The 23,089-nt window shown below is 44.0% G+C and overlaps 1 protein-coding gene across 1 annotated transcript in view; it reads right to left on the minus strand.

Moving 5' to 3' along the window:
* The window catches only part of MRAP2 (melanocortin 2 receptor accessory protein 2), a 48,522-nt gene extending 33,020 nt beyond the window's left edge, over positions 1-15,502 (minus strand). Inside the window, exon 1 of the mRNA XM_004773591.3 lies at positions 15,231-15,502. The gene's annotated coding sequence lies outside the window, so the exon portion shown is untranslated. The remainder of the gene's footprint in view (positions 1-15,230) is intronic.
* Between the last annotated feature and the right edge of the window lie 7,587 nt (positions 15,503-23,089).

The raw sequence follows: 23,089 nt of genomic DNA on the forward strand, positions 1-23,089 counted from the left end.
AGTCTTTTCCTCCTAACTACTATCTTGTGACTTAAGCATGAATCTTACTTTTGAAGTCTGCATCTCTGGCCTCTCAGTTTAGCCTAGAGATATCACTTACACACACACACACACACACACACACACACACACACACGCCTCTTCCCCTCTCAAACGGACAGACTCCCCCATTTCTCTACGCTATCAAGTTTTACGCTGTTCCTGGGTACTTCCTAGAAAGTATGCAGTTACCCAGCAGATCTCAAAAATGTGGCAAGTGACAGCTGGCAGAGAAATTTCAGATGCATCTTCTTCCTCTCTATCCCCACATCCCTGCCGCACAGCAGCAACTTGTTTCCAGAAGCAAAACAGAACCACAAGTGTTGCCAAGCCTGAAGACTACACTGGTCTTAAAATCAGAATCAATGCCAATAAAAGAACAACTTCCGAAGCCAGAAACGGGACTTAATAGTCTGTACAGATAAATATTCAGTTAACATCTGAAATGGAGAGATGCTTAATTGGCAAGTGGGTATCCTTCTCCCAGCAGCTGGTGCTTCAAAGAGGACAGTTGTCTGGACTCCCAAATCTACGTCCTCCACTTATGCCCTGGGCAGCCACAGAGTAGTCAAAAGACTAGAAAGTAATTCTTAAAGTTAGCATTTCCTGACTCTGTTCAGTCCAGCAAATGCTTACTGCATGAACTACTCGATGCTGGGACATAATGACTATCCCGGAGCCCTTCGGAGATGTCTTTGGAGATGGTAACAGATCCTTGCATCACATCATAGTACAGGCAATGCTAGGACTGCACAAACCCATCCTTTGGGGCTGTCTCTTCCTTCTGAGTCCTTCTCTGGTCCTTTCCGTAAGCACCAACACAGCATGGCCTCCTTCTGCTTTGCTCACCGCTATATTTCCAGCAACCCACATGAGGCTTGGTTCATAGCAGAAATGCAATAAATACTTGCTGATTTAGTTTCTTATTCTGTGGAGAAGCCACAGAATTCTCTTCTTTCCTTCTGTTACCCCACCCTGATCTTGAGAACAGAGTTCTCCCATTCTGATAGAAACTTCAGTCGGGCAGGGAGAAGAACATCACACCCACACAGAGGGGAAAAAACACCCCAGGAAGAAGCTGGGAAGCCTCCATCTGAAAAAGATTTTCCGAAAAGAGAGCTGAGACATGGCTAAGAGGCAGGCATAGGGAAGGCAGGCACGCTGCCCCGGGCAACCACACCTCAGTCCCAGCTCTGAAGATTTAGGAAGTTGGGTTTTCACGGTACTCCAAGGGCAAGAAAGGCAATGAACTGGGTCACCCTGACCAAGTGTAGGAGAATGATTTTCAACCACAGCATCAATTTGGTGAATTACAATAAGAGATAAATGGCTAAGGAGACCAGAGCAGAGCACATGCGTCCCGTGATCTGGGAAGCAAACCTTAAGATCCAAAGATTAATTGATGACTGTGGAATTAGGGCAAAGGAGTTATGTCATGTAATAAAACAGGGCTCTACTCCTCTACCCCACTACAGGATGCCATGATATTTGTCCTATATCCCAACACAGATGCCCTATGGCAGCCGCAAAGTGAGGCCACTCCCGTGGCAGGTTGGGGTCTCCACCCCAGAAAGGCATTAACTCCCACCTCTTTCTACACCTTGCTTTCCTGGGTCTGGACATCAAGAAATTCTAGGCCTATTGAGCATAGCTGTGGAATCCCAAGTTGACCACTCTATCACCGTAAGGTTTGCTGGGTCCCCGATACTGTCTATTTATCTTTGCTCTATTCCAGAGCCTTCAGAAGAAGTATGTTTAAAAGTACTGGATTCGAGTCAAAAAACCAACTATCCAAATGCAGGGCTTCACCATGGGATATCGCTTCACACCTAGGATGGCTGTTATGTAAAAAAAAAAAAAAAAGCAAAAACAAAAACAAAACCCGAAAATAAGTGTTAGCAAGGATGTAGAGAAACTGGCACCCTCGTGTGTCGCTGGTGGGTATGTAAAGTGGTGCAGCAGCTACCAACGGCCGTAGAGCAGCTTCCCCCCCACCCCGGCCCGCCACAAGTTTCAACATGGAAAACCTCACAATCCAGCAATTCCACCTCTGGGAATATTCCCCCAAAGAATCGAAAGCCAAGACTCCAGCAGGTATCAGTACACCGAGGTCCATGGCAATGTTACTCCCGCCAGCTGGAAGCTGGAAGCCATCCAAATACAGAGTGGCAGGTGAATGGATAAACAAAATACAGTATGTACACAGAGTTGAATAGTATTCAGCCTGAAAAAGAAATTCCAACACGGGCTATGACATGGATGAACTACAAACCACGGCACTGCGGGAAATAAGCAAGATGCACAAGAACAGATACTGCACGACTGCCCTGTTGTGAGGCGCCTTGAGTCTTCGCATCCACAGAGACAAAAGGTAGAATGGTGGCTGCCAAGGGCTGGGAGAAGCAGGGAATGGCAAGTTCTCGGTTGAGGGGACAAAGACTTTCAGCTTGGGACGATGAAAATGTTCTGGGGACAGATTATGGTGATGGTTGCACAACAACGTGAGTGTTACGTCATATACATTTTACCAAAATTTTTAAAAGTTCTAAAACCTTTCTTAATAAGAAAATAATAAGAAATCAGCACTTCCCACCCAAGGTACTTGAGGGAAGTGTAAGTGAGAGCTCCCCAGAAAGAACTAAAGACCCTCCCTTGGGGACATGCGGGCACTGGCTGACCTTCAAGTTGTATTCAGCTCTGCTCTTCTCAAGAGACCCTGCAGTGAGACTCCTTTCCATGTAAAAGGAACATTCTGTCTGGGCTGTGGGGATTCCTCCTTCTCCCTGCCTGAGACAGCCCTGGGCAGCTGCAAGAAAACCGGTGCTTCCCTCCACCAGTCCCGGAAAAGCACTGACTACTTCCCACCCCCCCCTTCACCTCCTGCTGTTCTGTCATTAGCCAACCTCATTTCAGCAGAAGGCCAATAGAAGTTACCACTCCAGAGCTTCCAGAGCATTTTTCGCATTTAAAGTCACAAAGAGAGGGTGCCTGGGTGGCTCCCTCGGTTAAGCAGCTGGCTCTTGATTTGGGCTCAGGTCCTAATCTCAGGAATGTGAGTTCAAGCCCCCTCATGGGCTCCACACTCAGTGAGGCCTCTGTTCTGATTCTCTCCCTCTGCCTCTGCCTTTCCCCCCAGCTCACACCCAGGCTCTCTCTCCCTCTCTCAAATGAATAAATAATTTTTTTTTTTTTTTAAATAAAGCCACGAACAGAACCACAAAGAAGTACTCTCCTAACACTAGCTCTAGTCTCTGAAAAATATTAACTGGAGACCAGCCAGAATTCATGGACCTGGGAAACAGGACTGCAGACATTTTTATTTTACCAAATAAGGAAATTTTTTGAAAATAGCTATTACTAACAATTAGCATCCTAGAAACAAAAGGTCATTTGAGGCACCTTCCAAGGGAAGAAAGAATCTCACAGGAAAAATGGCCCTCTGTGAGAAAGGAAGGCTGGCAGTCTGACCAACACTGTCACAGCAAGCAGGTATGTTTTCATGGGTGGGCGTTACACCAGCTCTGTCCAGTGTGTTCATGCAATACTTGTCTGAAACGGCTTACATAGTCATTCGTTCTGAAAGCAAAGGAAAGGACTGAAAGAGACATGGTGAGACTTTTTTCTACAGAAGCTATGATTCTGTAACTTAACATCAAGTTGCTTTCCATTTGCAACACAAAGTCAATGATGTGTGTCTATTTGTAAAAATCATGTGTGTGTGTGTGTGTACATGAGTGTGTGTATAAACAGTGCAACATGGATATGTGCTGTCACAGGCTGAACTGTGTCCCCCTAAAATTTGTATGTTGTAGCCCTACTCCTCCATACCTCAGAATGTGGCCCTAGTTGAAAACAGGGTCTTTAAAAAAGTAGGTTCAAATGAAGCCATTAGGGTGGGTCCTAATCCAGTCTGACTGGGGTTCTTAGAGGAAGTGATAACGACACACAGAGAGACACCAAGACCACCTGGGCACAGAGGGACAACCATGTGAAGGAAGCAGCAAGAGGATGGCCACCTCCAAGGGAAAAGGTCTAAAACATATCCTTCTCCTAGTTCACCGAGAAAACCACCCCTGACACCTTGATCTTGGACTTTGAGTCTCCAGAACTGTAAGCAAATAAATTTCTGTCATTTCAGCCACTCAGTCTTTGGTATTTTGTTATAACAGCCCTAGTGAACTAATATAGCTTTCATTAATTAGATACACTGTCCTAGAAAGTCCATTGAAAATGACTTACATAATACCAACCGCTTCTACTACAACTAAACAACAAATATATTTCTAGAAAGAAAACCATTGTCAAAATGTCATAACTCTATCCCACTACACGCCATCTTCACCAAATACATATATGACATTCCCATCAGCATGTCCTTCAAGGAGAAAGAGCACGAGTCTTGTACATGGTAAAATTAGTATGGGTCAGTTCAGACCAATGAGGGTATTTTTTTTTTAAAGATTTTATTTATGTATTTGACAGACAGAGATCAAAAGTAGGCAGAAAGGCAGGCAGAGAGAGAGAGAAGGAAGCAGGTTCCCTACTGAGCAGAGAGCCCGATGCGGGACTCGATCCCAGGACCCTGAGATCATGACCTGAGCCGAAGGCAGCTGCTTAACCCACTGAGCCACCCAGGCGCCCCCAATGAGGGTATTTTAAACACAATGAGCTCAACAATGAAAGTTGTAGGCAACTTTGAAAAGTCAAAGCCTGTGCCCTCAAAGAATCTGGGCTGGTCTTCAAAACTAAACTCTCCTCTGTTGAATGTCACCCCTTCAAATCCACGCATGCAGACGTTAAGATGCAACACAGAAACCTGATGACACAGGTAGGCAACAGGTGAACAGCTCAGCATGACAGGGAGGCCCCTGATAGCACAGAAGCCAGGTGGAGGAGGGCTCAAAGACAGTCAGTCCTCTGAGCCTTTGCCCACTCTATTCCACCTGAAAGCCTGGACTGCCATCTACCCCTACCTGGGATTCCCACCAGCCTCTGAGAACAGAGCTCAGTCACCACTTCCCCCCGTCCCCAGTCCTGCCCAAGCCCAAGAGGTCTGTGCCCCTTCCTTCAAATCCCATCACATGGATTACCCGCATCTCTCACTTTAATAAGGACAGTATAAATCAGTCTCCCTCAGGATCGGACTCTGCCTCTTGCTGAACTCTCATGCTGATTTATAGAGCTGCTATTATAAAACATCACAGCCAGGTGAATCAGCATCTTAACCATGGTAGGGAAACAACCCCCTTCTCCATTTTAATTAGTGGAGTTTTGGGAACACTTGGCATCATAGGGCTAAGCAGAATGAGACTGGCCATATCGTAAATCACTTTGAGGATCATCTGGCACACAAGCCGACTTTGTATTTATTGCTCATGCTCTCTGTCTCCAAACAGCACACACTGTTCTTTATAGCCCTGAGCTGAATCATTCTTCTGACAACACAAGCCGAAAGAGAAGGACCAGGTATTTCAATCTCTGTTTCACAGAAAAGGAAATGTAGACTAAAGCCGTGTTTATTTAAGGCCCCCAGACAGGGCCACAGGAAAGCTATATTTTCTAATGACTGTCTTCTCCTCAGTCTGGGATTCTGACACTCAGCGGTGCGTCTTTTCTACTTTCTCCATCTCCCCCACCCACTGCCAACCTAGTGCCATCCCTGATGATAAACAAATCACAGTCTGGGGCGCCTGGGTAGCTCAGTGGGTGGCTCCGCTGCCTTCGGCTCAGGTCATGATCTCAGGGTCCTGGGATCGAGTCCCGCATCGGGCTCCCTGCTCAGCAGGGAGCCTGCTTCCTCCTTCTCTCTGCCTGCCTCTCTGCCTACTTGTAATCTCTCTCTGTCAAATAAATAAATAAATCTTTAAAAAAAAAAAAAAAAAACAAATCACAGTCTGGTAGAGCAAGGCCAGCCAGGCTCCAGGCTCCCCAGGCCTCCTCATCTGCAGGGAGAGGCCAGTCAGGAGAGAGCCAGAGGGAGCCTAGCACAGGGAGGGAGGGTCAGAAAGCAGGTTCCCCACTCTGGATGCCTAGAGATGCTGGGGATGTCAGCCCCCCAAGTCCTGGGACATACCTGGCTCATCCTCCTGGAGCATCAGTTTGGAAGAGAACTTGAAAGATGATTTTTTTTTTATATTAAGTTCAGAGATATTATAGAGTAAACTGCAAATATCAAATGAATGTGCAAGATAAACACAGACTTGCTTCTGGCAGCCTTGGCCTCTGATTCTCCCAGAAATATGGGTTAACCATACTCTCCAGCTGAGGTAATTTTTTTTTTAAAGATTTTATTTATTTATTTGACAGAGAGAGAGATAGCAAGAGAGGGAACAGAAGCAGGGGGAGTAGGAGAAGCAGGCTTCCTGCTGAGCAGAGAGCTGGACCCCAGGACCCTGGGATCATGACCTGAGCTGAAAACAGATGCTTAATGACTGAGTCACCCAGGCACCCCTCCTGTTGAGGTAATTTAATGGAGATTTTAGGGGAGCACTGGTAGGAATATGTATCGATTTATGTGATAAAATTTCCAAATCTTCAGATCCTCATCTGTTGTTTCTTCTTCTTGATCCACACAAGAGAATTATATTTGGGGGAAAATCTGCACAAAGGTTTACAGAACAATGGGTGCTGTATACACCCACATACCCTCACTTTTCTCCAAGTTTTCTTTCTTGACCAACTAGGCAACTGTAGAGCTGATCCAAAGGAAGCAACTCCCTCAGCCCTGCCCCATCCTTTGCCTTTAATTGTTGTTTTTGCTGTTACTGAGGACGTGAGGAACACAAAGACATCTTCGAGGAGAATAATTATTTGAAGCTTATAAATTATTTTCAGTTGAAGGGTTATAAATTTGGCTAATGTTCTCTAGTCAGGTGAACATCCCATAGATCTTGATAACAGAGACTCAAGCAACAATTCAACCCAGACTTTAACATCCATAATTTCAGCATTTCATAAAAAGATGCTCAACTTCTGCTTTTTTATTTCACCTCTCGGCAACATCTTAACAGATAGAAGAATCACATTCGCAAGGAAGGAGAAGCCAAAATGCATACTTTCCTCTCTTTCTAATGGGACTAAGCATCTCTTATTCTCCAGTCAAGAAGAAAAATCACTTTGTACCCTGATATAAGCTAAAAATAACATGAACATCCTGTCTGAAAGTTGGTCCCCCAAAGTAATAAAACCTTGAACATGTCCCATAAGCCTGGACTCCCCAAGAAAAAAACTATTTTTTTCCTGATTGTTTGCTATGAAATGTCTGAAGATAAGTCATGACTTCAGAGAATAAAAAGACCATGTGTGAAAGTTGCCTTCAACCATGAAAAATAGAATAATGGACACTTGAGAACTCTGATAATCTTATGAGGTATTTTCTTTCAAGTATTTATTGTTTTTATCTGATGAGCCAATCTTCTGAAGCCTGACTCCCTTGCACTCTGGGCAAGTAAACATTTTCTTTCCTAAATGTTCCCACTTCCAAGTCTGAAGTCCATGCAACCTCAAGGAAACAGACCATTACTCTTTACTATTCCAACCCAAGCATATACAATCCATACTCTGAGAGGGCACAACTGTGGAACCTGATCAAATGTCCACTTTATTCTTGTCTCCCATCGCCCTTTTTTTTTTTGTTTGTTTTTTTATTTATTTAGTCAGAGAGAGAGAGAGAGAGAGAGCGAGCACAGGCAGACAGAGTGGCAGGCAGAGTCAGAGGGAGAAGCAGGCTCCCCGTGGAACAAGGAGCCGGATGTGGGACTCGATCCCAGGACGCCAGGATCATGACCTGAGCCAAAGGCAGCTGCTTAACCAACTGAGCCACCCAGGCGTCCCTCCCATCGCCCTTTAAATGGATTCGGTGGACACATCCTCCCTGTCCTCAGATGAACACTTTGGTAAATCCCATGACTTTGCTGCTCAAGCAACCACTTTAAAGTCCCAAAAGAATTCTAATGTGCAGCCTGGAAATTAAAGAAACTCCAACCAGGTTATAACATTAAATGTCCTGGTCTGTGCAGCTAGGTCCTTCTGCACGTTGCTCTCCTGTAGAGATTGGTGGAGCATGACCTCTTTTCTTTTTCTCTACTTTATGTCCAACTGCTGGCCAGTTTCTCACCCCAACAAGATCAAAGAAGGAGGACAGGACTGTGTTAACTGTCTTCACACACTCTACTTATGGGAGTTTTCATGATACTCATTTTCCTTCAGCTGCTGGCTCACTCTGACCTCAGCCTCTGGATTTCTGGAAACTCTAGCTGCTGGAAACCTCGCTGAATTTACAGTGTCTCCAGGCCAGGCCTCTTTCCCACATGGTCCTACCTGGTCCGCAGGAAATCCTCTGGCATCTTTTGCCCTAACAAACTCTGAGAAGGCTGGTGATCCTACGACCCAGGTTATTGTATGAGCACCAAATGCACGAAACACATGTACAGTTGAACTAGTGGTTTCTCAAAAGACCCCCTCAACTAGGTTTGGGATGAAGGAAATGGATCTTTCTGAATAAATCTCTTTAACACAGCCCCCTCTCTTAATCCTCATATTCCTGAAGTGGTCAGTGGGGTTTGTGAGTTATAGAAAAAATTCTCAAATATCTACATTAAAGCTTCTACTTGGTGGTCTAGCACTTTCCTCTGGAATTTCACATAACTTTAATGTGTGGCTCAGTCAAAACTTAAATTCAGTATTCTATTTACATCCACACACGTACAAATGTTTAGGATGGACTAGTAATTTCCAATTATCTCAAAGTTCATTTTACTCATATAGCTAATAAAACTGAGGAATATGAACACTGAAAGGGGCATCCAGAGATATAAAAGTCAACACTCCAGACACCGGTAGAGAATCCTCTCCCAGTCCTAACACAAGATCATCCAATATTGCCTTGATCTGACACTGGAACATACTTACTTCCTCTTCCTCAGATATCTGAGGACTGGCTTTATAACCGGCCAAGGTTCCTCTCTCTGGCAGGTTAAACACTCACTCACTGTTCCTCATATGGCCTAGTCTTCAGGTCTAGGTCATCATCATCCAGGTCACCTTCCTCTTGATGCTGCAAAGTCAGTTTCTGTCCTCTATTAAGGGGCCACCAGAAGGGGGCAACATGTGGAGGGACTCTGGGCTCCCTTGACCCAGTCGCCTTAGGTTGGGTTAGATGATAGTGGTTAAGGGCCCAGGTTCTAATGAAGGCTCTACTATTTACTGGCTGTGAAATCTTAGGCAAATTACTTAATCCTTCTGTGCTGCAGCCTCCTTATCTGTAATGAGAATGCTGATAATTGTTTCCCCTGCTTCATGGGGTTGAGATAAAATTGTGAAACACTCATACGTGTGCCTGGCACATAATAAGCTCCATACAAATGTCTATAAAAAAGGTCTGTCCTTGGGCTGCCTGGGTGGTTCAGTCGTTAAGCCTCTGCCTTTGACTCAAGTCATAATCTCAGGGTCCTGGCATCAAGCCCGTCCGGTTCCCCACTGAGCAGGAAGACTGCTTCTGTGTCTACCACTCCCCCTGCTTGTGTTCCCTCTTTCACTGTCTCTCTCTCTGTCAAATAAATAAATTAAATCTTAAAAAAAAAAAAAAAGTCTGTCCTTGTCAGCGCAACCCGAGTTTGGTTCCAGTGACTGAATTCTCTGTATGTCCCTAGCTTTGGGAAGCCCTGTTTGTAAAATGTAAAATAGTAACAGCAACCTAGCTGTGAGAAGTAAAGGACATTATGCACTAGGAAGCACTTAGCCAAGTCATTATCACCCTGAAGACATTAGAAGGTCAAGAATAAGCATTCTCCAGAAGAGATCACATATTAGTTTACAAAACCAGACTCAACAAATAAAAGGAGATCGAAGTCATACCATGCACCTTTTCTGACCACAGCACTATGAAACTTGAAGTCAACCACGAGAAAAAAAATCTGGAAAGACCACAAACACATGGAGGTTAAATAACATGCTACTAAATAATGAATAGGCCAAACCAGGACATAAAAGAAGAAATTTTAAAAACTATATGGAAATAAATGAAAATGAAACACAATGGTCCTAAACCTTTGGGATGCAGCAAAAGCCATCCTAGGAGGGAAGTTTATAGCAAAACAGGTCTGCCTTATGAAGCAAGAAAAATCTCAAATAAAAATTGAAGCTTACACCTACAGGAGCTAGAAAAAGAACAAAAAATGAAGCTGAAAGCCAGCAAAAAGAAGGAAATAATAAAGGTTATAGCAGAAATAAATGATATAGAAACTAAAAAGACAAATAGAACAAATCAATGAAACCACGAGCTGGTTCTTTGAAAAAAAAAAAAAAACAAATTAATAAACCTCTAACTAGACTATGCAAGAAAAAAAAGAAAAAACTTAAATAAATAAAATTACAAATGAGAGGAGAAATAACCAACACCACAGAAATATAAACAATTATGAGAATACTATGAAGAACTATATGCCAACAAATTGGACAACCTAGAAGAAATGGACAAGTTCCTTTCTTTTATTAATGTGATGAGTCATGTTGATTGATTTGTGTAAATTGAAACCAAAACAGGAAGAAAAAGGAAGAAAAGGAAAAGAAAAAGAAAAAGAAAACTTGAACAGACTGATAACCAGCAAAATTGAAACAGTAGCCAAAAAATTTCCAACAAACAGAAGTCTAGGGCCAGATGGCTTCACACGTGAATTCTATCAAACACTTAAAGAAGAGTTAATACCCATTCTTCTCAAACTATTCCAGAAAATAGAAATGGAAGGAAAACTTCCAATTCATTCTATGAGGTCAGCATTCTCCTGATACCAAAACCAGATAAAGACACCACAAAAAAAGAGAACTATAGGCCAATATTTCTGATGATCATAGATGCAAAAATCTTCAACAAAATACTTAGCAGACCAAATCTAATGATACATTTAAAAAAAAAGCAACATAATCAAGTAGGATTTATTCTTGGCCTGCAAGAGTGATTCAATTTATACAAATCAATCAACATGACTCATCACATTAATAAAAGAAAGGATAAGAATCATGTGATCATTTCAATAGATGCAGAAAAAACGTCTGACAAAGTACATTCATTCGTAATAAGAACCCTCAACAAAGTAGATTTAGAAAGAACACACCTCATCATAATAAAGGCCATATATGGAAAAGCCCACAGCTAATATCATGCTAAATGGGGAAAAAGTGAGAGCTTTCCTCTATGATCAGGAACACAGCAGTGGTGTCCACTCTCACCACTTTTATTCAACATAGTTCTGGAAGTCCTCTCCATAGCAATCAGACAACAAAAAGAAATTAAGGGTATTCTAATTGGCAAGGAAGAAGTTAAAATTTCACTCCTCATAGATGACATGATAGTCTATTTAGAAAATCTGATTCTACCAAAAAACTATTAGAACTGATAAATTCAGTGAAGTCATATGATACAAAATCAACATATAGAAATCCGTTGCATTTCTATACACTAATAATGAAGCAGCAGAAGGAGAAATTAAGAAAACAATCCCATTTACAACTGTACCAAAAGTAAAGAGATAGCCAGGAACAGTATGGTCTAGGAATAAATCTAACCAAAGTGGTAAAAGATCTGTACTCTGAAAACTACAAAACACTGATAAAGAGATAAAAAAATGACTCAAAGAAATAGAAAGACGTTCCATGCTCATGGATTGGAAGAACAATTATTGTTAAAATATCTCTACTGCCCAAAGCAATCTACCCGTTTAATACAATTCCTATCAAAATACCAACAGCATTTTTCAGAGCTAAAACAATAAATCCTAAAATTTGTACAGAACCACAAAAGACCCTGAATAGCAAAGCAATCTTGAAAAAGAAATGCCAATCTGGAGGCATCACAGTTCTGGACTTCAAGCTTTATTACAAAGCTGTCATCATCAAAACAGTCTGGTACCAGCACAAAAACAGACACATAGATCATTGGAACAGAAGAGAGAACCTAGAAATGGATCCTCAGCTCTATGGTCAACTAATCCTTGACAAAGCAAGAAAGAATATTCAATGGCAAAAAGACAGTCTCTTCAACAAACTGTGCTGGGAAAACTGGACAGCCACATGCATAACAATGAAACTGGACCATTCTCTTTCACCCTCTACAAAAACAAAATCAAAATGTATTAAAGACCTAAATATGAGACCTAAAAACATAAAAATCCTTGAAGGTAGTACAGGCAGTCATTACTCAGACACTGGATAGAACTAGAGAGTATTATGCTAAGCGGAAATAAGTCAGCAGCCTGATGCAAGAGAAACAAAAGCAAAAACAAACTATTGGGACTACATCAGAATAAAAACCTTCTGCACAGGGAAGAAAATAATCAGCAAAGCTAAAAGGCAGCCTATGCAATGGCAGAAGATATTTTCAAATGACATATCTGATAATGGGTTATTATCCAAAATATATGAAGAACTTTTATAACTCAATACCCAAAGAACAAATAATCCAATTTAAAAATGGCCAGAAGACGTGAATAGACATTTTTCCAAAGAAGACATACAAGATGGCCGACATGAGGAGGAGATGCTCACTCCTCATCAGGGAAATGCGAATCAAAATGACAATGAAATACCACTTCACACCTGTCAGAATTGCAAAAATCAACAACACAAGAAACAAAACAGGTGTTGGTGAGGATATAGAGAAAGGGGAACCCTCTTCCGCTGCTGGTGGGGATGCAGACTGGTGCATTTACTCAGAAAAACAGTATGGAGGTTCCTCAGAAAGTTGAATATAGATTCTACTAAAATCTAGTAATCACACTAGTAGGTATTTACCCAAACAATGCAAAAACATTATTTCAAAGGGGTACATACACCCCGATATTTATAGCAGCATTATCAACAATAGCCGAATTATAAAAAGAGCCCAAATGTCCACACCCACTGACAAACAGAAGAAGGGTGTATATATACAATGGAATATTACTCAGGCACAAAAAAGAATGAAATCCTGGGGAGCCTGGGTGGCTCAGTTGGTTAAGGGTCTTCCTTCAGCTCAGGTGGTCCTGGGATCTAGTCCGGATTCAGGTTGCCTGCTCAGGGGGGAGCCTAACTTCTCCCTCTGCCCTTACCCCTGCTTGTGCCTTCTTTCTCTCAAATAAATAAAAATCTTAAAAAAAAAAAAAAGAAAAAGTAACGAAATCTTGCCATTTGCAACGATGTGAATAGAACTAGAGAGTATTATGCTAAGCAAAATAAGTCAGCAGAGAAAGACAAATACCATATGCTTTCACTGTGGAATTTAAGAAACAAATGAGCAAGGGGATGGGGCAGGAAAGAGAGAGGCAAACCAAGAAAGAGACTCTTGGCTACAGAGAACAAAGGGTGGTTACCAGAGGGGAGGGGTTGGGGGTATGGATGAAATAGTTGATGAGGATTAAGGAGGGCACCTGTGATAAGCACCAGGCGATGTATGGAATTGCAAAAATCACCATATTATACACCTGAAATTAATATTACACTGTATGCTAACTGGAAATAAAATAAAAACTTTAAAAACTAAATAAAAGGTTAAAAATAAAGGATTCAGAGGAATTGTGACTGGCAAAATATCAGGCCTAGAGAAATAGGGAGGAGGAAGGCTACATTTTCTAGAATGTGCAGATGATATAATTTGCACAGTAAAAGGTTACCCCACCGTGAGCAGAGTGGGATTAGCCTAGAAGGATCAATGTGGGCAGCCAGGGAGAGGTGTGTACACCCTAACAGAGGCATCAGGATAAACAACACAGAATAAAACACACTCACAAATAAATAAATAAATAAATAAATAAAATCTTAAAAAAAAAAAATCTACTCTGGAATGTTGCCAGGTTTCAATGTTTCCCTCTCTGGAAAAGTCAGGTACAGTGGTCCTCTATCAAGCCTGCTGCAAGGTGACTGAATACTTTTCACTGCTCTAGGATCCCTGTTATTTGGGCCTTGAGTTATCCAGCCCAGTCTTGAGGTTCAAGACCTCTAAAGGGGCTCTTATTTCTTTGCACCCAGGAAGAAATAAACTGGGAGCATTTCTGCCTTCTCCTAAACCTACTGATATCATCTTCCATAAACACTGCAGATCATCCTGATCAGAGCCTGACTCCTTGATGTGGGCACCCCAGCTCACAGTAGCCTCTCTGTTCTGGACCTTACCTGTAGCAGCCACTTTCCTGCCTGCATTCTTCGCGATGCACTCCAGGTGCACCTAAGGGACACTGGCCTCAGGGTCCTAGTTTCCAGACCCACTACTCCCCACTCTTGACCAGGGGATTCAGTAGAAAAACTTCTCTCTTATCTCAACCTAATTTTTTTTTTCATGTGCAAACTGGAAATACTACCACTTAACCTTTGGGGTTTTCATGAGGATTTATATAGGGAAATTCCCTTGTTTTCCCTGGAGTAGCATGGACAATTACCCCAAGCTCCCTTTGCTTTCAGGACACCATACAATGCTCCCTTTTGTCATGAGATTAAATCCTGGGAAATAGCTGGGATTCGTCCTGTCGTCTGAACTGCTCCAGGAACCACAAAGCCTCCAAACAAGTTTCTAATGAGGAAACCTTTAGTCTTCCTCAGTTAATTATGCAGAAAGGATGGAAAGCGAAGAAAAACGAAAACAATCTTACCCTCTAATCCGTAAAATGACCTGCGGGCAGCTCCCTAGTGCTAACGAAATGGATTAACTGTCGAGGCAGGGTTGATTCCGGGAACCCTGCCCACTGCTGGGGGCGTGCACCGCGGGTCAGCAAACCGCGCGTTTTCCCTGGACTCGCAGGGTCCCGGCGCCCAGAAGGGTTCTCCGTTGTAGGGCACAGCGGTGCCAGGCAGGCCAGGACCCGGACTCGGAAAGTTTTCTCATGGGCGGGAGAAGGTGTTCCACGGCCCTCCCAATGCAGAGGAGAAAACCCGTCCGAGCCCTGAGCCCCGAGCTCCACCGCCTCCAGCCTTTCCGGAAGGTTTCCGGCCGGCCACTCAGGTCCGTGGGCTTCGAGCAAGGTCTTCAACTTGGATGCCCTCCACGGGGTCTCACTCTTCTCCCCAGTTATCCCATTCCCGCTCCCACCCTCCCAAACACCCCTCACCCCACCCCCAACTGAAGCACCACCGCCAACCCCGATGAGCCCGACTGCCTTCTCCCCAGCCTCCCGACACCGGGCCGCGGCTCGGCATGACCCCGGGCGCCCAGTCCCGCCCGCTGTTACCGGCTGGCGCTCCCCGGCCCGCGGACACCGCTCCTCCGAGGTGCGTGAGCGTCGCCACTGCCTCCACCTCCTCCGGCGCCCGGGGCCTCCGCGTGTCGCTCGTGGCGCGGCGGTGCGGCGGGGACGCGCGCTCCCGACCTGCAGCCCCGGCGGCAAGGGGTGCGGGGGGCCGCCTCCAGAGCCTGGGGCCGCCGAGACTAAGAGGAAGCGAGCTTTGCCCAGCCCTGCCCGGCTCACACTAACCCCTCTCTATCTGGTTAAGAGCTTTCCGCAGGGGAGAAGGAGAAGAAATCAGAGAATACTTGACCCTCCCCAGCTCTGCAGTGGGTCCCTCAGAGCAGTTTTGACTAATGAGTTGAGCAAGAAGGAGCGGGGCAGCCAGCACGAATGAGATTTATGAGAGATCCTCACGTTGAGTTCAAGTTCATTAAGGCCGAGGTCCTCCATCATGAGCTATTAAAATTCCTTCCATTTCAGTTCTGCCTTCTGCTTGCAGGTGTGGGTGCCAACAGACAGTCTAAATGTCCCCCAAGCAGGGACCCAAAAGGATAGGACTGGACCGAGAGTAGTTTCAAGTTAGCAGACTGGCTCACTCCTCCAGTAAATATTTACTGAGACTGTAGTCCATGCCAGACACCGATCTGGGCGTTAGGGATACTGCCTCCTGGACCTTATAATTCCAGTAAAGAGACACTCAGTAAACATAAATGCATGAAATAGGTAGCATGTGCAGTAGCGATAAGAGCTATAGCGAAAAAAATTACTCAGGAAGGGCATAAATAAGGGGGGGGGCGGTTTTAATTCGGTGGTCAGAGGTGGCCCCAAACTGAAGATGGCTCTTGAGTAAAGAACTGAAGATGGGTTTGAAGTGGGCGGGGGGGGGGGGGCGGGGAGGTCGGGGTACCAGGTGGTGGGTATTATAGAGGGCACGGATTGCATGGAGCACTGGGTGTGGTGAAAAAATAATGATACTGTTATGCTGAAAATAAATAAATGAAAAAAAAAAAAAAGAACTGAAGATGGGAGAGGAAGCATGCTGGCATCTGGGGAGAAAGCCTGTGCGGTGCTCCTCGCCCCAAGTTGTTCTTTATGGTATAAGGCATTTCTTGCACTACTCACATACCATAGCTGGCAGTATTATTGCCAGTTTACAAATGAGGACTCTGTAGCTTAGGGAGGTTAAGTGAATGGCCTGAGATCCCAAATTAGTAAAAAGGAGAACTCCGGAAGCTTGGTGCCCCCCAGAACCATGGTTTAAGGAGGACCACAGTGCAGTGGGGAAAATGCACCATGAGCAGCCCACATGCTGTCTGGTAGAGGTGGGATTAACTCCATGTCTCGGTGTCCGAGTCCTTCTCTAACTACTTGCATTGCTTCCAGTGGCGTGTGCCTGTTTATGTGGCCGCAACCCATCACACCTGCCTTGGAGCCTGCTCTGCATGCCATGAAGCCACCAGAGAGCAGAGTGGCAGAGGCAACAGCGCCAACCAGCCAGTCTCTGCCTTAGCATTCAGAATCTGATGGCCTCTTTGAGGCTGAGTGCCAGTGGCTCATAAGGCAGAAAGCAAGGGCACATTGTCCTATCAGTTTCAGGGGCTGGGACCACAGCATCCAGCATGAGCATCACCACCAATAGGGCGGGAGCTCCCCGTTTCTCTCCCAGGTACCTCTGCCTTCTTATGGCTGCATCATTCCCTTTTTCCCTCCCCCGTGCCAGGAATATCTTCCCAGCTGACCTTCAAGGTCTACCCCAAAGGCTACCTGTTTCAGGAAGCCTTCCTACAGCTACAAATGAACTCTCCTTCTAAACTCTCATCCCTCTCTTAGAACTTGTCTTTGAGAGTTTTGCTCTTATATTTCCTCCTCCTGTCCCTCCATAGGCCTACTTTACATTTCATTTCCCCACAAGTCTTTGTATAGTGCCTTGCACCCAGCAGACCTTTGATGAGGATTTTGTTGTTAATAAATTAATTTATGAAAACTCTATTGCATTGTCTCTTAATTTTGTCTTTTCATTCCAAAATAGCTTTTAAGCAGACAGTAACTGAGTGACAAGACTGAGTTATAGGTAGCCGCAGCTGTTGCTTTTCAATACACATTGACAACAGTTTACTTTGAGCTAAATTCTCTTTGCACCATTCTGAAGTTTGAAAACCAAGGTTTAAGAGTAATTTCTCCAAGGTCACAATACTAAATATTGCTAGAACCAAGACTTAAACCCAGTACTCTTTGATTCCAAAAGGTATGCTCTCCTCCACGAGCTCAGGTAGCTCCTTATTCAGTCATTCATTGGGCTTTTGATCAACATTTATGGTCTCAACTCTGCAGCAGACGTTGTCAAAATAGCAGTGATGCAAACACAGTTCTTGGGGAACTGAAGGGAGGTGGTCCAAAAGAACAAACTTCCAGTTAGAAGATAAAGAGACAGGCACTAGGACAGAATATACCATGCAATGACCATGGTTAATATTGTAGGATATGTAGGAAAGTTGCTAAGAGATAAATTCTAGCAGTTCTTGTCACAAGGAAACTTTTGTTCTGTTTTTGCTTTTTCTTTTTATTGTATCCATATGAGAGGATGGATGCTAACTTATTGCAGTAATCACTTCACAATACGTGTAAATCAAACCATTATCATACACACCTTTAACTTACTCAGGGATGAAGGTCATTTACATTTCAATAAAACTGGAGGTAAAGACAAGAGTTGTTGCCCACAAAACTAGGTAATCTAGTAGAAGGGAGAAGGAGGTAGGAAATACTCAGGCTTCTCCATTATAAATCTTATAAAAGAGATGCAGAGAGGCCCTAAAGGGACACTCTGTTTTAGAATAGATAATGACAATAAGGATTCACTGAGAAGATAAAATGTAATTTTAATTCTGAAGGATATAAAGTACTTTATTATAATCATAATGAAGAAGAACATATGGCCAACAGAGTAAAGAACATATGCAAATTATGGAGGCATGGAGGAATAAGGCACATTCAGGGATGACTGCAATGATTCCTGGGGCTACAGCATGATAAGAGCAGCACTGAGAGGAAGCTGGAAATGTAGGCACAGCCTAAATACAAGGGATGCATGGATTGGCTTCATGGAGTCCAGGATGCTCTGAAATGTACAAATTCATGGCTGTCTATGTTTGTGAACTTTGCAGCAGAGAGGTTTGAAAGCTTTAGTCAAATCCTCCAAGGGGCTGACTGACCCAGGGTCAGGAGGTGAGGAAGTCAGCCACCATCTGGAGCCCAATCCACAGAACATGGGTAACCCCCAAGGGATTGCAACATCAGGATTGGGGGTAGGTGCGAGGCTCACCCCTGCCAAATCGCCTCCAGATATATAGTACCTCACTAGTCCTGGGCAAGGATGGCTGAACCCTGACCCCTTTAGCACCTGCACCCAGATCCCCTCCCAGGACAGAAGAAAGGGGTAGTTGGGAAGTCAACATACAAGAAGTCAGGGAGCTGACAGCTAAGAACATTTACCATGAAGGCAGCAGAAAGCAGGACCACATGAACCAATATCCTAAGCCCTCAGTGCATGCTCCATTGTCCCGCCAGATTTGTGCTCCCACCCCAGCACCCTAAGTGGAAGTCCTAATCCCCAATACCTCAGATTAAGACAGTATTTGAAGGCAGGGCCTTTGAAGATGTGATTAAGGTTAAATGAGGTCATATGAATGGGCCCTAATCCTATCTGACTTGTGTCCTTATAAGAAGAGGTAAAGACACACAGAGACTTGTGTACACAAAGGGATGATCATGGGAAGAGGTACCAAGGAAGGCCATGTACAAACCAAGGAGAGAGGCCTTAGAGGAAATTAACCTTGCTGGCACCTTGATCTTGGACTTCCAGTCTCCAAAACAATGAAACAATACATTTCTATTGTTTAAGCCATCTAGTCTATGACATTTTGTTATGGCAGCCCTATAAAACCAATATATTTATAAAACATAAATTCAAATTCAAAGATGAACGTTTTAAGAAATTCAATATGGTGGCCACAGAACATTAAATCTCAAATGAGGGCTTTCCTAAGCATGGGATCTTGTGCTGCGATCCTAATCACAACACCCTGAAGCCAGGTCTTAGGAATACAGGAGTGACAATCTATAGACAGCTTGGGATCGGGGAGTGAGAGTGTGATTGAATCTGTGGGAATGGATGTGATTGCTTCCTGAGAATACAAAGTAAAAAGACAAGAGAAGAGAAAGACTTGATATCAGAAGCTTGGAACACAAACCTGGAAGGAAGACAGAGAAAGAACAATTAGAGAAATAGATGAACAAGAGAAGGTGGAGAGATGAGTAATAATGTCAAAGTCTCAAAGTTATGTGATTAAGAACTAGAGTCCAGGGACGCCTGGGTGGCTCAGTTGGTTAAGCAGCTGCCTTTGACTCAGGTCATGATCCCAGCATCCTGGGATCGAGTCCCACATCAGGCTCCTTGCTCGGCAGGGAGTCTGCTTCTCCCTCTGCCTCTGCCTGCCATTCTGTCTGCCTGTGTTCATGCTCTCTCTCTCTCTGATAAATAAATAAAAAAAATCTTAAAAAAAAAAAAAAAGAACTAGAGTCCATTGGTCTTGGCACAGAGGTCATGTGATGGAAACTGAGGTCAGATTTCTGCTGGTTAAGGAGTAAAGATGACAATTATAGGCGATTCCTCTAAGGAGACTGGGGAGGGGCTGGAGGTAGGACTGTGAAGGACCTCGGTGCAAGCATACAAAGACCCAGGGGTCAAAGATTCTAAAATCCAGCTCCATGTTCTGTCCCTGCATCAGCCTGCAGGTCAATGGAAGGTCTTCCAGCAGAGGAACCAAACTGCCTCACCATGAATAATAAAGCTGTAGCTGGAGTCTTCCTTGTCTATTTAGTATTGGGGTCCCCTCTGTTGCTCCATGAGAGCAGGAACTGTTCCTTCGCCATCAGGCACTCGCTGCAGCTCCTGGCAGAGTAGGCAAAGCAGCATATGCTGAATCAATTAATAGGAAACAGAGTCAAGTGACAAGTTGTGTTTGTTTTGTTTTGTCTTCATTTATTTCTTTGTTTTGGATGAAAAAGTCTTAAACGTATTTATAGATTGACAGCAAGAACCCAGAAGGAAGAGAGAAGGTTGAAGACAGGTTTGAGAGAGGAAAGAATTGATGACATAAGATACTAGGGGAATGGAGTAGGAAAATAAATCAACATAAATATGAGAGACAAAAAAAAAAAATCTGAATCATCCTTTGGGAAATTCATTTATTCATTCAATGGTGACTACCTTGCTTTATCTTGGACCCTACCAGGGGTAGGGAAACTTGGTGAAGGGGAGGGTGGATACAAAAGAGCTATTCCCTTCCAGCTCTTCAGATCACAACATCTAGTTAAGAAATTTCTCGTGGAAAAAGATAAACAATGATTTAACACAGCAAGCATGATCCCAACTGTCTGAGTAATAAATATTTGGAAACAGAATGGACAGAAAGGAAACCTGGAGGCATTAGGAAAATGCACTGCAGAAAAGGAGAGGAGAGGAAAAGGAAGCAGAGAAGAACCAGGGGAAGGTGGCCCTGGCCTGCTGGTAATGGGCTAGCTGGCAGCTTCCAGCATCTAGAAGGCAGGGCTCAGCGTTGCCCCAGGACCTGGGACAGCTCCATTTATTTCCTTGTTAACTAGGACCTGTGCCAATGTGCCCAGCAGGAAGCAGTAAAAATCCAGACTTGTCTCAGAGAAGGACATATCCCTAATAGTTAATGTGTCTGGGTGAGGAAAATTTGGCAAAGTTTCAGAGAGTCCAATAATACGGCAAGAACCAACTGAGGAAAATGAAAAAGATGAAAAGACAGTGTTCTCAGATTTTAAAATATATAACACAGTGACCTCTCTAACTTAATTGTTTTCTTCAAAGAACAGGGTAATCCATCATCAACCCACTAGGAAGGCAAAATCACATACACACATACACACACACACGTACACACACACAGGCACTGGTACTCCACCATGCCAAGTTACCCAAGGGAGCAGCAAGCGCAACTCACTTCTATGATACAGTTGCTCAATTAAATTTCAGAAAATAAATAGAATAGTGAGTGTTTAGAAATGCAGGATGTGAGGAATGCAGGCTGTAGTTGGTCATTGTGAGTCACTTAACAGTGGTAGCTCTCCACCTCATTTCCTAGATGATTTGAGAATTGTCACCTTTCTCTTACTCTGCATGAATTGCGTTTTATTGCCTTATCTTGGCTTTATGCTTTTGTTCTTCTTAAAGTAGCACAATTATGCCTGAGTGTATGTAACATGCATGACCAACTACAGCCTGCACTCCTCACATCCTTATCAACTGTGACCTTCTATTCCATGGAATAAACATACACCAGAGAAGGTCATACACACACATGTGCCTGGACGGGACCCCTTGTCCCTGTAGCCATTCCATTCCTTCCCGAACAGTGCGCCCACGTTTGCTTGGAGCTTTCCTCGTGCAGCTAATCCTATTGTTTCTCTGGCAGAATTGTACAGACGTCCACCCACAGAGCGTGGGACCAGGCAGACAAAACATCTAACGTATTTTAGTTCATGTTTGGCATTCAGTCAGGAAGACGGAGCTTTGAGCCACTCTGAAATGTCAACCTGAATATATTTTATACCATCAGAGAGAGACACTGTGCACTGGGGAAGAACTACAGCCTTGTTATGCTAACTTGTAGCCCTAGGCTCTAACACTCCCTATTTCTTTCTCTCAAAACCAACTTGTGCATTTTGGAGTAAATGTCTGGAGTCTCCTTATTTGTTTACTACCACACAATAATGACAAAGCTATAGTATACTGGTTCTGGGCTCATTAACTCACTAAGAGCAAATGGAAAAAGGAGACTTATTTGTTCTAGTTCCTCGCTTCCTATTATTCATTAAATTATATTACAGGCATGACATTCCTGGGTGGCTCAGTTGGTTAACTGTCTATCTTCAGCTCAGGTCATGAGCTCACGGTCCTGGGATCGAGCCCCATATCGGGCTCTCTGCTCAGCAGGAAGTCTGCTTCTCCCTCTGCCCCTCCCTCTGCTCTTGCTCTCTCTGTGTCAAACGAATAAATAAAATCTTAAAAAACAAAACAGTATGTCACAGCCAGTATAAGGCACGCAGGAATTATTCCAAAACGAAAAGCATATTGACTCCATACTGGAGATTATAGCCATGCATGGTATCCCACAGAATCATGCCTGTCCATGTCTGCATGTCTACCTACATGCAGGCAGGTAGGTGGGGACAAGAGGAGATCTTACAACCCCGCATGGCTTCAGCTTCCCATGGAGTCTACCTTTCTCCCACTTTTCTCTTCCTAATCCCTTTGCCTCAGGGCACTATTGCACTCATCATCTTTACATGAAAGATTTCACTCTCAGGTTTTACTGTATGACCCAGCCTGTGTATCCCTGCCATCACAGAACACAGACTGACCCCAATGCAGTCCCTAAATTGCCACCTGCTTCAGTGGCAGCCCATCACCACCTGCCTTTGCTCAATTCCTGCAGACTCCTTAGCCTTCCTGACCCGGAGCCTAACCACACCCTCCTTGTTCTTCTCTCACCTGCCAGGAGCATCAGGCAGTCAGGTCCCTGGGGGACTTGCCTTGGGGGGAATGGCCTCAACCTTGAAGCCACAGTCTTGCCACCTTTGGCTACCTTCCCCTCAGGCCTTCCTTGACAACTCACACATTACACAGACACACATACACACATGCAAAATCACACACACAATTTCAATCCATTGCAATTTTATAATTATAGAACCCTCAACACTACACTCTACCTTTCTAAGTGCTTTACAGACCTCTCATTCCAGCCTCAGAACCACCTTATGATATAGCTGCT

The sequence above is a fragment of the Mustela putorius genome, unplaced genomic scaffold (assembly GCF_011764305.1).
Source record: "Mustela putorius furo isolate JIRA1106 unplaced genomic scaffold, ASM1176430v1.1 tig00000166_pilon_pilon_pilon, whole genome shotgun sequence".
In the NCBI taxonomy this organism is placed as follows: domain Eukaryota; kingdom Metazoa; phylum Chordata; class Mammalia; order Carnivora; family Mustelidae; genus Mustela; species Mustela putorius.